This window comes from Sarcophilus harrisii, chromosome 1, assembly GCF_902635505.1.
Source record: "Sarcophilus harrisii chromosome 1, mSarHar1.11, whole genome shotgun sequence".
NCBI classification, from domain to species: Eukaryota; Metazoa; Chordata; class Mammalia; order Dasyuromorphia; family Dasyuridae; genus Sarcophilus; species Sarcophilus harrisii.
Genome location: NC_045426.1, coordinates 567,952,688 through 567,965,451, shown reverse-complemented (window position 1 = coordinate 567,965,451; position 12,764 = coordinate 567,952,688).

Genomic DNA, 12,764 nt, shown 5'->3' with positions numbered 1-12,764 from the left:
AGTGCTAAGTCCTTCTTAAATCACTGATATCTTGATTGGGGTCACATAGCCAGTATATATCAAATACCACCACTACCAACAACAACTGATAATGTCACATTTTTGAAATCAGTAATGGAAAACTTCACAGAAATGGTGTTAAAAATCTCTTCCAAAATAGTAAAGTATGGGAATGGAAAAGAGCCATAACAAGATTAAGAGAAAATAGGCTGACAGCTTATGCAATCCATTTTTTTTCAATATGATATCAAAAGCTTTGGAAGAAGTTTCTTAGGACATTGGGTGGACTCTTAGTCAAGACCTTATAAACAAGAATAAAAATGGGAGAGATAAGGAATTATTTACCAGGAATTCCCACTATCAACAAACAGGTTTTTAACCTGAAAGGTAACAAAAAAGGTACCTGAGACTTTGATTGCCCCGGGGACCTGGGATTGCACCTTCCTGCTACAAGAGGCTACACTTGATTCTTCTTACTATATGGAGATGAAGGAAATCTTTGTGTTGTAGTTCAGTAAACCACCTTTTTAAAATACTAACCTAAAAGTGGCTTTTTTCAATGTATATTCAAATCTGAATTAAGAGAATTTAAGCCTGTCAGCCCCATCTGCAGAGATGGATTGCAATCCTCATATATTTTATATTTATTTATATATGTATACTGTTAGAAATAAAACTCTTGACACTGAAAATCAGATATCAAGGAAAATTGATTAAAGAAGAATCTTGCTTAAGGGATCATCTTCAACATTTTGGCCAGAACCAGGCCCCACTCTTCTTCAGGGAGAAGGAGCCCTGAGTACAGAAATGGGGGAACCTTTATACTTGCTCACAGCCCCTCCTGTTCAGAGAACGGATTGGTCCATTTTATCAAGATTACAGTCTTTCTGATGTGCCCACTACATGTTTCCCCTTAATATGTATAAAACATGTCCCTCCCATCATACATCCCATATTCAAAAATGATGGAAAACTCCTCCTCTGGAATGTGTTTTTTAATATTCAATTAGCCTATTAAGCAGGCACAGTAATGATTTGGTCAAGTCAGGTCTTTGACCCTAACTAGTTTGGGCTGGGTGGGCTATTGTCTTAAGTTTGTGGTTTTCTCAAAACCACAAGAGTCTTTCTGATTGGCTGAATCCACCAGTTCCTTCCTAGCTCCCCCAATTCATTGTTTACTCAAGGCTTCTATTCATCACTTAATTGTTCTGTGAACCCTAACCTGCCTTAACCTCTCATATTCTGAAAACCTCTTGGTCAGTGGTACCCATTATCCCACACTACCTCAAAGCTTTTAAGACTGTGGCAACTGAATTTTTCAGCATTTCTCATATATACCTTTTTTTATGAAAGTATGCAAATTCCTTAAGGGTAGACCCTATTTTGTTTTTGTTTATACCCACTTGTCTATGACAGAAATTAGTACAATATATGTACATAATAAATAACACTGCTATATTCACATTACTGAGATCACAAATCCATCTGATGATCAAAATATTAAGCACTCAAATATTTTTGCGTGTGTTCTAATATACAGAATAATATTATGGACTGCTAAATCTTTCTGACTATTAAAGTTGAGTACTATTATAAAAGATAGTAATGATGCAAATGTTGATTTTGTTTTATTTTCAATGTTACCTTGCATTATCACATATTTCTAATTAGTCTCTCTTTATCATAGTTTCACAAGATTTAGAATGTGAAGACATCTTTAAGGTTACCAAGTCCAACTCTCTTCTTAATAGCACAGAGGTAGTCATAATCACATGGGAACTTAATGGGATAGATATTAGCCTGCCTTGTAATTGAAGTCCAGTGATTGTTCCCCAATAGTCTAATTATTTTTTCAATATTAATATTAAAATAATTTTATTCTTGTTCACATTTGCTGGCCATTGGGAACCTATATGCCAATGTTAAAAATGTATTTATAACTTTTTAACTTGGCACAAATGATTAGAAACTAGATATATTCAAAAAATTGAGCTGACTTCCAAAAATTGAATCCTCTTTCATCTGTCTATCTTGTGATGTGAGCTACCACATTACCAATTGCCTAGAAAGTTGCTGCCCTCCCTAGAAACAATGCCTTGAAGAGTGTCTGCTCTTGGGGGACTGATATCCAAATTTGTGATTTTATCTCCCAGATCACTATTTCATGAAATTTCTAGCAAACTTTCTTTGTTTCTTTGCTTCTACTACTAACTCTTCTTCTCCTATCACTTCCAAAACCTGTTTTTATCAATAGTCTTATCAGATTATTCATATTCTTTCTTCTCTACCAACACCCTTCTGTTCTATAACTACCAAGGAAAATCAAATCAAATCTATCATCATTCCAATATGGGTTATGCCAATCTACTTGCCTCTACTCACTCATGTTGCCTGTCACTTTCTAGACCTTTCCACTGGTTATCACACTTAATTGTGTTTTTTTTCCTATTAAACTACAATCTCCCTGGAGAATAGAAGTTGTCTTAACTTTTACATTCTTATTCCCAGTCCTTAGGACAGTGCTTGGACAGTAGTACCATTTAAAATATGCATTTTCATTCCTTCATTTATTTACTGCAATGTAATAGCAGTTTTCATATTGTCAGGTGATGTACACATTGTCAGGAAGACAAAATGATTTGGCATGTAATAATAAACTTGCTGACATTTTATTTGATCTCTTATTCATTTAATTTTCTTTGTAAAATCAAATGCTGGGCCAATGATGTAATTAATGGGTAAAAATTGGGAAGAACCAGGAAGAGTTTTAGAACTTGGTCTTGATTTTGCTAAATATCTATGTGATGCTGACTTGTCCATGCTTCTTTTTCTCTGTAACATGAGTATAACATCCACTCTTCAGCTAGGGGGGAGACAAAGTTCATAGCCAGTATATGATTTTTGCTACTTCCTTTGAGAAGTGATTTTAGATAAATCCAAGTTGGTACTGACTGATATTCCAGGCTATGACCAGGGAACTGATCTTATGTAATGAAGGAGAGAAAAGTACTAGGATAGTGAATGGAGGGTAGATAGAGGAATTCTGAAAATATTTCTGTGTGGAAGCCAAACATCCTTGAGTTTAGCAAATTCACTTTTTCGTTATACTAGTTATATAGATCTCTTCTCTTGGTCCACATATTCTTCCGTGAGCTGGTTTTATGAACAGAGGAGAAAAGTGTTGTTGTTCTTTGAAGAGCTTATGGCAAAGAAGTCTCTGCCAAGATTACCCAATTTGCCTGCTGTGGTACCTGAAATGCCTCCAATGCCTTAACTGTTTCCTAGGTAAAATATAAACACCTGGAACCATGCTATGCACATAACAGATAATTAAAAATGCTCACTGCATTGACATGAGGACGCAGTAAAGTATTATATGGTTATAGTTGAAGAGATGCAGTGTACTTTATAAAAACTCATCTGGAATTGAATCTATCCAGGTTTTCCCTCAGGAAAGACAAACTTTTAAAAGAAAATCTCAAGCTGATACATAACCGGAGATAGATCTTTCATTCAGATGATCATTTAAAAAATAAGTTACTCCCTGGAACTGAAGGGCACAATGAAGCGAGAAGACTTTTTCTCCCCATATAATTCAAAATATTCTCCAAATAACCATTTTTAAATAGGAAGATAATAGCTGAAATTGTGGTCTTCTTTTTACATCCTCTTTCTCTTATTTCTTAATCTGTACAATCAGCAACATCAGCAAAACAGACACTTGAAGAATTTTAACCATTGAACCAGATTAGCATTAGCCTTGGAAATGCATCAGTAGTAAAGGGCTTGCTAACATTACTTCAAGCTTTTTATAGAAACACTAAAAATTATTCCACTTCAGATCGAACAAACAAACTAAGAATCTTTAACACTTAGGTCTAGAAAGTGATAAAACATTTTTAGAGTGGAGGTTTCATTCAGATGCTTTTGTTGTTATTCCAGTTGTTATTACATATAACCCTGATAATACTTCCTTTTCTCTAATGGAAGTGAGAGTCAAACAACACCTTTCCTGAAATGAGCAAAGGAGATTCCAAATAGACCAAGAAAGTTTTAGGGCAGATTTGGAACAACTTGAGTGAATTCAAAGCTATTTTATTCAATCTGATTCCAGAACTGTCATTAAAAGTCGTATCCAATTGTATGCTAAAGGAATTTGTAGATTGAAGAGCCAAGAGGTATTTATTTTTTTATATTCAGAATTGACATATGATTAGTTTCAATTATCTAATTAATTTGCAATGTTCTTGAGGTGAAGATACATATTATAGGCTACATTTGTATTTCTTTGTACAATCCTAGACATAGAGTTCTAATGATCATCTTTGAATAATTTGAATTGAAAAAACTTTATTCTCTTAGTTTGGCATTTCACATAAGTGATTGAGGAAAGGTTTAAATGCAACAAAATCTCAGCTCTAGTCCTTTCTACTTTATGTTATAAAATGGAACTGAAAAGTAATAGATTGTAAAGTACTTGAGGGAAGGAACAATTTATTTCAGAAACATTATTTATGTTTATTTGTTTTTGTTTTTTAATTGCTTTGCTATCCTGTCCATTTCTCTTTTCTTCCCCCAAGTTAACCTCTGAAATTCATTTACCATGTACAACCTCTTTATCTGAAGGTCTCACTCCAGGCCTAGAATCCACACACTGGAAGTGCTTTGTACCCCTGCAACTTTCTTGCTATTTGATGACTCCTCCCAGAATATCCATTTTAGGAAGGCACTTAGGCTAGCCAGGTCTCATTCTTCTCCAGCCTACTTATAGGACTTCCTCTACTAAGTCCCTACACTGGATACTTTAGTGACTCCTCCCCACTTTTCCACTTCCTTTTCTATTTTGTCTTACCCCATTAGAATATAAGTGCTTTGGGGAAAGGACGGTCCACTAGTATTTGTATTCCCAGTGCTGAACTTATAGCAAGTGTTTAATAAATGTTAGTCAATTGCATAACTATTATTTGTATTAAAAGCTAACAATTTCTAAATGTCCTCTTAAAGGTGATGGTTTACATAATTTGTAAAGCTGTTCAAGTAGAGAAAAGGGTCTAGGCCCTAGCTAAAGAGTTATGAGGATCAGTACTGAATACATGAGTACAGTTTAAATTGGTACGGATGTTCTTGAATAAATAGTAATATTGAAACTTGTGCTCTAATGTTTGAAGTACACTAAGTGCATGAATTTGCCCTATAAGGTGTTTCCTGGAAGATTCCTATTAAATATGTACTTTCCCTTTTAGCTAATAAATGCATTTATAAATTTATATTTATACACTGATTTATTTTATTAATGAATTAGGATCTATAATATTATTTTATTTATTCTTGAGTAAATTGTTATGTTTAAGATACCAAAGTATTATTGTGGGTGGCTGGTTATGTAAATATCACACATTGTGGGAATCTATTTTTAACAATATTTTTCTTTCCCAGTTACATGTCAAGGCAATTTTTAGCATTCATTTTTACAAGAATTTGAGTTTCCAATTTTTTCTCTTTTTTCCTTCTCTCCCCTCTTCCTAAAATGATAGCCAATTTGATATAGGTTATGCATGTGTATAAAACATATTTCCATATTAGTCACAGTTAAGAAAAAAACAGAGGAAAAAAGAGGAAAATTATAAAAAATGTATGTTTTGATCTGCATTCAAAGTTCATCAGTTCTTTATCTGGATGTAGATAGTATTTTCCTTTCTGAGTCCTTTGTACTTGTTTTGAATTATTGTAAAGCTAAGAAGAGCTTTCCTTATCCTACTTTCCCTCCTGTTTGTCCTCTTTATCTCCTTTTACCCTTTCCCTCTTCACCAGTGTCTTGTTTTTATCTACAACTTACCGCAGGTTTCTCTATTTTGTCAGTCCTCACTACCATTATCCACACATATCCCAAGTTAATCTCTTCCCCCTCTACTTTCCTGTTTAGTAAAACAGATTTCTATATTCAGCTGATTGTATATAATATCCCCTCTTTGAAACAAAACTGATAATAATAAGGTTCAAATTATGCCCAATATCCAGCCCTCAATCTTCTCCACTGTAGTAGGTCTTTTCCACCTCTTCATGTGAAATAATTTACCCCATTCTATCTTCCCTTCCTTCTGCACCCAGCTTACTCCTCTTTCTTATTCCCTTTTAAGTTTTCATCATTTTTCATGCCATTCCCTCAAATTCACTTTATCCTTATAATCTTTATGTATATTCCTTCTAGCCGTACTATTAATACTACATTTAAAAATAATTATACATATCATCTTCTTATTTAGGGATGTAAACATTTCAGCTCAATTGAATCTCTTATGTTTTCTTTTCCTTTTTTACCTTTTTAGTATTCTCCTGAATCTTGGAGGTTTTGCACATAGGTGTTTTGACATTTTTGTCCTCTTCTGAATTTGTGCCTTGGTCTTACCTAACACCATAATAACTTTCTATGATCAGATTCATTTTGTTACTTTTTTGCATATTTATGTGCTTTTTCCTTTTAAATTTGAGCCTGCTCCCAGGGTGGAAGGGAGACTTTCTCAGGCTTCTTGTGCCAGGAGTTGCAAGCCCTGGCTATTTACCTGATGCTGTACTGATATTTTCCTGATGTCCATGGTCTTGTCTAGTGTTGTAACTGAGGGGTTATGGTGAGGGGTTGCTGGATCTTCTAGGGGCTGTAGGGTTCTAGAAATTTAAGTGATACTGAACTAAGATCCTAAAACTGATTTTTTTGTATGTCCTGAGGTGGATGAAAGTTTCTATGTTTCCCCAGGGCTACACTGAAACATGTGGTCATCTAACCTCTGAAGGTTGCCTTGTTTACCTGGGACAATGCTGAAACTTAACTACATCAGCCCTAGCAACTGCCTATTTGCTCTACCACCTATAGGATGGATGTTTCCTGGTTTGCCAAGGGCTGTGATAAATCATATTGAGGTCTGCCTGTTGGAGGACCTCTTTTTGCTTAGGGATGTGTTAAAGCATGTGAATGTTCTCAGATGTAGAATCTACTGATTCCCTTGGTTATATTGAGGCATATTGAGTCTCCTGATTGATACTGGTGTTTCTTCTTCACCTCACTAAAGCTCAGGATTTCCCACTGATTTGCTGAGGTAGGATGGATCTGTTTCATTGCAAATGCCTAAGTATGTAAATTCAAAAACACATTACAGAATGAACTAAGAATTAGAATGCTGAATCAAAATAAGCATTTTTCTTTAATGATACTCCTTCCCAATTTTTAAAGAGCATTTGCATATAACTGAGTAGTAGTAGTATATCTATGGGAACTTTGTCCTACTCATGTAATAACATACCCAGATAGAAGGAAAAGTATTTTATAGGGCTAGAAGAGAATTATTCACTGGCGGTGTAGACATTAAAATCTCATTAGATAGGGCCATACTATAACACATTTAGTCATGTAACATCATAGGACCTCAGTGAAATAGAAAACCCATCAGATGAGATCATCACATTTTTGGTATTATATTTTAGGGCATTTAAATGGACTGCCCTTTATTTGCCATTAGGGATTCCCTAACACAAAGCTAAATACTAGTTAGTTGGCTGATTGACTATCTATAATTGGGGAATAATAGAAGTTTAATAAACATTTCTAGTTTGACTTCTTGAATGAATAATTTTATTTCTGCTTTGAGTTTTAAAAAACACAAAAAGCTAAAAACTTATAAAAGGTCCTGTTACAGAAATTCTGATCTTAATCTCTAACATCATTCTTTTGAATTCTGTCCTTTCACATTCTCCTTTCTTTGTTAAAATCTCTGCCTCCAATTTTTAGGAAAAAGCAAAAGTAAAGCAAAGAAAACGCCCATATCACTAAGTTATTCTTCTGTGTTTTTTCTTTTTGTTGTTTTGTTAAATTTCACAATTCCCAGTTATGCATATTTAATGTCTGGTTTCTTTATCATTTAATCCCATAATAATCACTGGAAGTAGTTAGGGGTCACATGCCTTTGTGTGTTGTTGGAGTCCCCTGTCACATCCCTGATACATAACAAGCAAAAATAATCATTCTTTACAGTCTATTTTATCTATGTGGTATGTTTCAATTATTATTCTTCAAAAGAGAATTCTAAGCATTGTGATCAGTTCCTGTGATTACTAATAAATGTGATTGATTTACTAATACTGGTAGATTATCATTGCCATTCCATAGAGAATAGGAAGTCTTTTTTTTCCTGTATTGGAGAACTGTTTCGTTCTTCCTATTGAAAGCACCTCAAACCTTTTGCAAAGTTGTGATAATGGTACTATATAATGGTTCTGATAATGGTTTTATGGGTCCAGAAAGATTTAATGATGCCTCTTCTTCTGTTTAAAGCAGGTGGGTAGCACAGTGGGTAAAATGCCAGGCCCAGATTGAGGAAGATTCATCTTCCTAAATTCAAATCTAGCCTCACACCCTTACTAGCTGTGTAACCCTGGAAAAGTCACTTAACCTGGTATGCCTTAGTGTCCTCACCTGCAGAATAAGCAAATGAAGGGAATAGTAAACTACCCCATTATCTCTGCCAAGAAAACGCCAAATGGTGTCACAGACCAATATGACTGAAACAACTGAATAACAATAATTTCTCCTTGTTTTGTCACATGCTTATACCTTCTAAACTCCAAGCACAACTGTAGAAATCTCTTCGACTCCAAACATTTTTTTTTTGTTTGTGTTTACTTCAAAATATTTTTCTCATTGAGTATATGTCCATCAGTTGGGGAATGACTAAATAAGTTATGATATGTAATAGAATGTTCCATAATAAATGATGAGCAGGCTGATTTCAGAAAAGCCTGGAAAAACTTACATAAATTGATACTAAATGAAGTGAGCAAAACCAAGAAAACATTGTACAAATCCCATTGTATTATGGGATTATCAACAGTGATGGGCTTGGATCTTTTCAGCAATGAGGTGATTCAAGGCAATTCCAATAGACTTGGGAAGGAAAGAGTTATCCATAGCCAGAGAGAGAAATATGAAGAAATATGTGCATCAAAGCTTAGTATTTTCACCTTTGTGGTTATTGTTTGTGTCTTTCTTTCTCATGTTTTTATTTCCAATTTTATCTGATTTTTCTTGTATAGCATGACAAATATGGAAATACATTTAGAAGAATTGCACATGTTTAATCTATATCAGATTGTTTGCTGTCTAGGGAGGGGAGAGGGAGAAAAATTTGAAATACAAAGTTTTGCAAAGATGAATATTTGAAAAGTTTGCATATATTTAGAAAAAATAAATTCTATTTATAATATTTTCCCATTTTCTCATGGAACATTTCTTCATTTTCAATAAGGTAGAAAGCAGAGGCATTTCTTAATCCATTTTATCTTTCTCCAAGAAAGAAATCATTTTGTGCTTTGTCCAAACATGGTTGTTTGATGATTTCACATCACTGGAGTAGTCTTTGTGATTTCAATACCTCATGAAATTATGAGGCCCCAAAAAACATTTTCAGTGAATGACCTGCAATTTTTGCTATGAATTTTCATTGTTTTGTTTTTAATATATTTACATATCATTTCCTTGTTGATCTCTGCATTTAGATTTGGATTTCCTAAACTCTTTTTGATCCCTGTTTTTTCCTTGTGATTAAACCGTCTACTGTGTGTAATATATCAACTTTTTATTTTCACTCTTTGTGACAGTACCTGAATTCTGGGTGTTTTACCAATAACTGTATGTCTGGGCAAATCTTTAATTTCTTCCTTCTCATACTGCCTGGACCTCTTTCTCTCCTTCAAACATATAAGATTCATGATTAAATAGATGAAATCCTAAATAAGCCCATAAATTTCTTGTTGAATATGCAGTAGCTTTCTCATATATATATATATATATATCTATATATATATATATATATATATATTTTCTTTTTTATAACTTATAATTTCACATGTTACTCTCCCCCTAGTTAGTTTTAGAACATCACAGTAATGACTGTGTGCAAGTTTGTGTATAATGAGAATTTCTTTCTTTCTTTTTTTGCAAATCCTTTACCATAAGCCTGTCAAAGCAAACAGGCTTTGTAGGCAAATAACCCAGTAAACTTTAATCCCATAGACTGATCTCAGCTATAAAGCCCCTATGTCTTTCTAGAATATATAAATGCTTTGTTGCATGAATGCTATAATCTTTTGTCAAGACTGTAATTAGGTCAGAATTTGTTTGGTGAAATTGGCAACAGAGAAAAAAATTGCTAATATAATCTTTATGTGTCAAAAAAACCCTTTTCTTTTGGGTACTAAAAGTGAAGATTCTTTTTGAAGAAATAATTGTATAAAGTCTACATTGTGTAATATCTAAAGAACATAGAGAAGGTGAAGAGATGACACCTCAATCAGTGGAGGAAAACATTCATAATTATAGTTAATATTTGATAGTTGTATCAAATATTTCTATGTCTATAACAGAGCACTTGGCAACATAAAATGTAAGTAAACTGGAAATACTCCCTATCTTTAAGCTACTTATAATATGGAGAGATATTTTCTGTGTCACAGGAAACGAAAACCTTACACTTTCCCATTTTAAGCACTAAGCAAGTTTCTACATTTTCAGTATTGACAATTCATTCTTCTAAGCATTCAAAAAGAGGAATGACAGACCATCAGCAGACACCATCAGATCCTAATTGACACTCATGTATGTTTTGCAAGCAGTTGATCTTAACAGCATGTTAGCCTCATTAACTGTTTTATGACTTGCACTAGTAGTAGTACTGAGCAACAGACAACTCTTTGGGTACCTCAAGGAACATACATATTTCCATCTTTAAAGGGTGAACTGGTTAGAAACAATTTCATTCTCCTACATGGGGAAAGCAAGCTAGTCATCATCATCAAATATACAATGACATAGAAGACTATGAATTGATGAACTGATCCAGCTACCCTTTATTCTTTCCTAAAAGAAAGATGTTTGCTCCATCAAAAGAATATAATTCACTGCTACACAAATAGCACCAAACTATATAATTTCTTTTTAGAAATCCAATTTAGAAATCCAACTGTAATTGAACTTGCCTAATGATAGCCTTCCCAGGAAATGTCCTAACACAAAGAAAGTTATATACTTCCAAGATGTTAACATCAAGAGGTGATGGCAACAATTCACTTGAGCAAGGGCTGCCCTTTTCACATTTGAGAAAACAAAGGTTCATATATCACACAGAGGAACCTTAATTGGCTTCAATATTAGGAGATCCAATAATAACCCACAGAACCAAAGCAAGCAAGAAAGATAAGTCAAGCAAATTTCCCCACGAGGTGAGAAATGGAATCAATCTCTCTGCAACTGTTTCTATTCATTTAAAATGTACAAAGCCTCTAAATTAAACACATCTATTTTTAGTGGCATGGAACATCTGTATCTACTTATTTCAGGAGATGAAATGATCATGAGAAAGTTTTTGTAAGTTGAAGTGTTTCATAAAGATTCACTTAAACTTTTATTTTGGAATGTGTTGCCACAGATTAGTTCATTGTAGGATTCTCCATTGTATTTTCTCTAGAGGGGGTAGACAGACTAATGTATAAAATGTGTTCAGAGATCATAGATGATACATTTAAAGTTGGTTTCAATATTAAAGGTCAACTCCCTCAGTATACAGATTAAGAAACAGGCCAAGAGAGATTACAAAATTCACTTAAGGTTGCATGACTAGGTCAGAACAAGAATTTGAACCAGTCCTTTGACTCCTGGAGAGTTGCAGATCAGTATGATGATATTCCCAATCAATCTGATGATGTTTCAGAGACTGAGTCTTTGAAAACATCTAAGAGGCACTTCCTGTGAGTGATATTGGAATGTTCATTGGCATCTTATTGAAGCGACAGAGAAATCCTGGTTGGTTCCTAGTGATTAAGATTAGCTTCAAGATGAGTATGGCAGTTAGGTGGCTCAATGGATAAAACATGGTGTTGGAGTCAACATTTACTAGTTGCAAAGTTCTTGGAAAATCAACTTAACTCTGTTAGTCTTAAATTGGAGAATGGAATTAGAAATCACCTAGTATCTTTGCCAAGAAAATGCCATGGACACTATAGTCCATAGAGTCATGGAAAGATGGGCACAAATGAACAACACCAAAAGGATGAATATTGGCTGAAATTAAGGAAGGAGAGTCATGATTCTCTGTGGTCTAAAGTAATCTGACAGACCAGAAATGGCTCTCTTTTAAGCATTTTAATTTCATTCCCTGTTCAGAAGACAGCATATGAAAAAGAATAAGCTTGGTCATGGAAGTGAGGAAAGACTCACTCATGCATAATTCTGTCTCAAGCTTAATCATACTGTATCATGCATAGTTTCTTCCTCCAGGAAGTAGAAAAGTCTATCTTGAAGCAGAGGTAAGTTTCAAAGGAAAAACCTTATGCTTGCTTAGTATATGAGATGGCAGCAAATTAGTTGTTGATATAATTTCTATAGAAACCTAACAGTAAAACAAATGTACACAATCACCTTCTCTGACCAGTTGGCTCATAGTTAGTGTTCTTGAATACCAAAGTTCTCTTTATAGAAGGAGGGATTTTCAATTTTCTGAGTAGTGTAATGCAAGAATCTTGTTTACTAGTCAGAAAATGGATGTGTCTTAGAGCTAACTTGAACCCACTGAGACCTGATTGTTAAATGTTTAGTGTGAATATCTTTTTTTTTTTTATTTAATAGCCTTTTATTTACAAGTTATATGTATGGGTAACTTTACAGCATTAACAATTGCCAAACCTCTTATTCCAATTTTTCACCTCTTACCCCCCATCCCCTT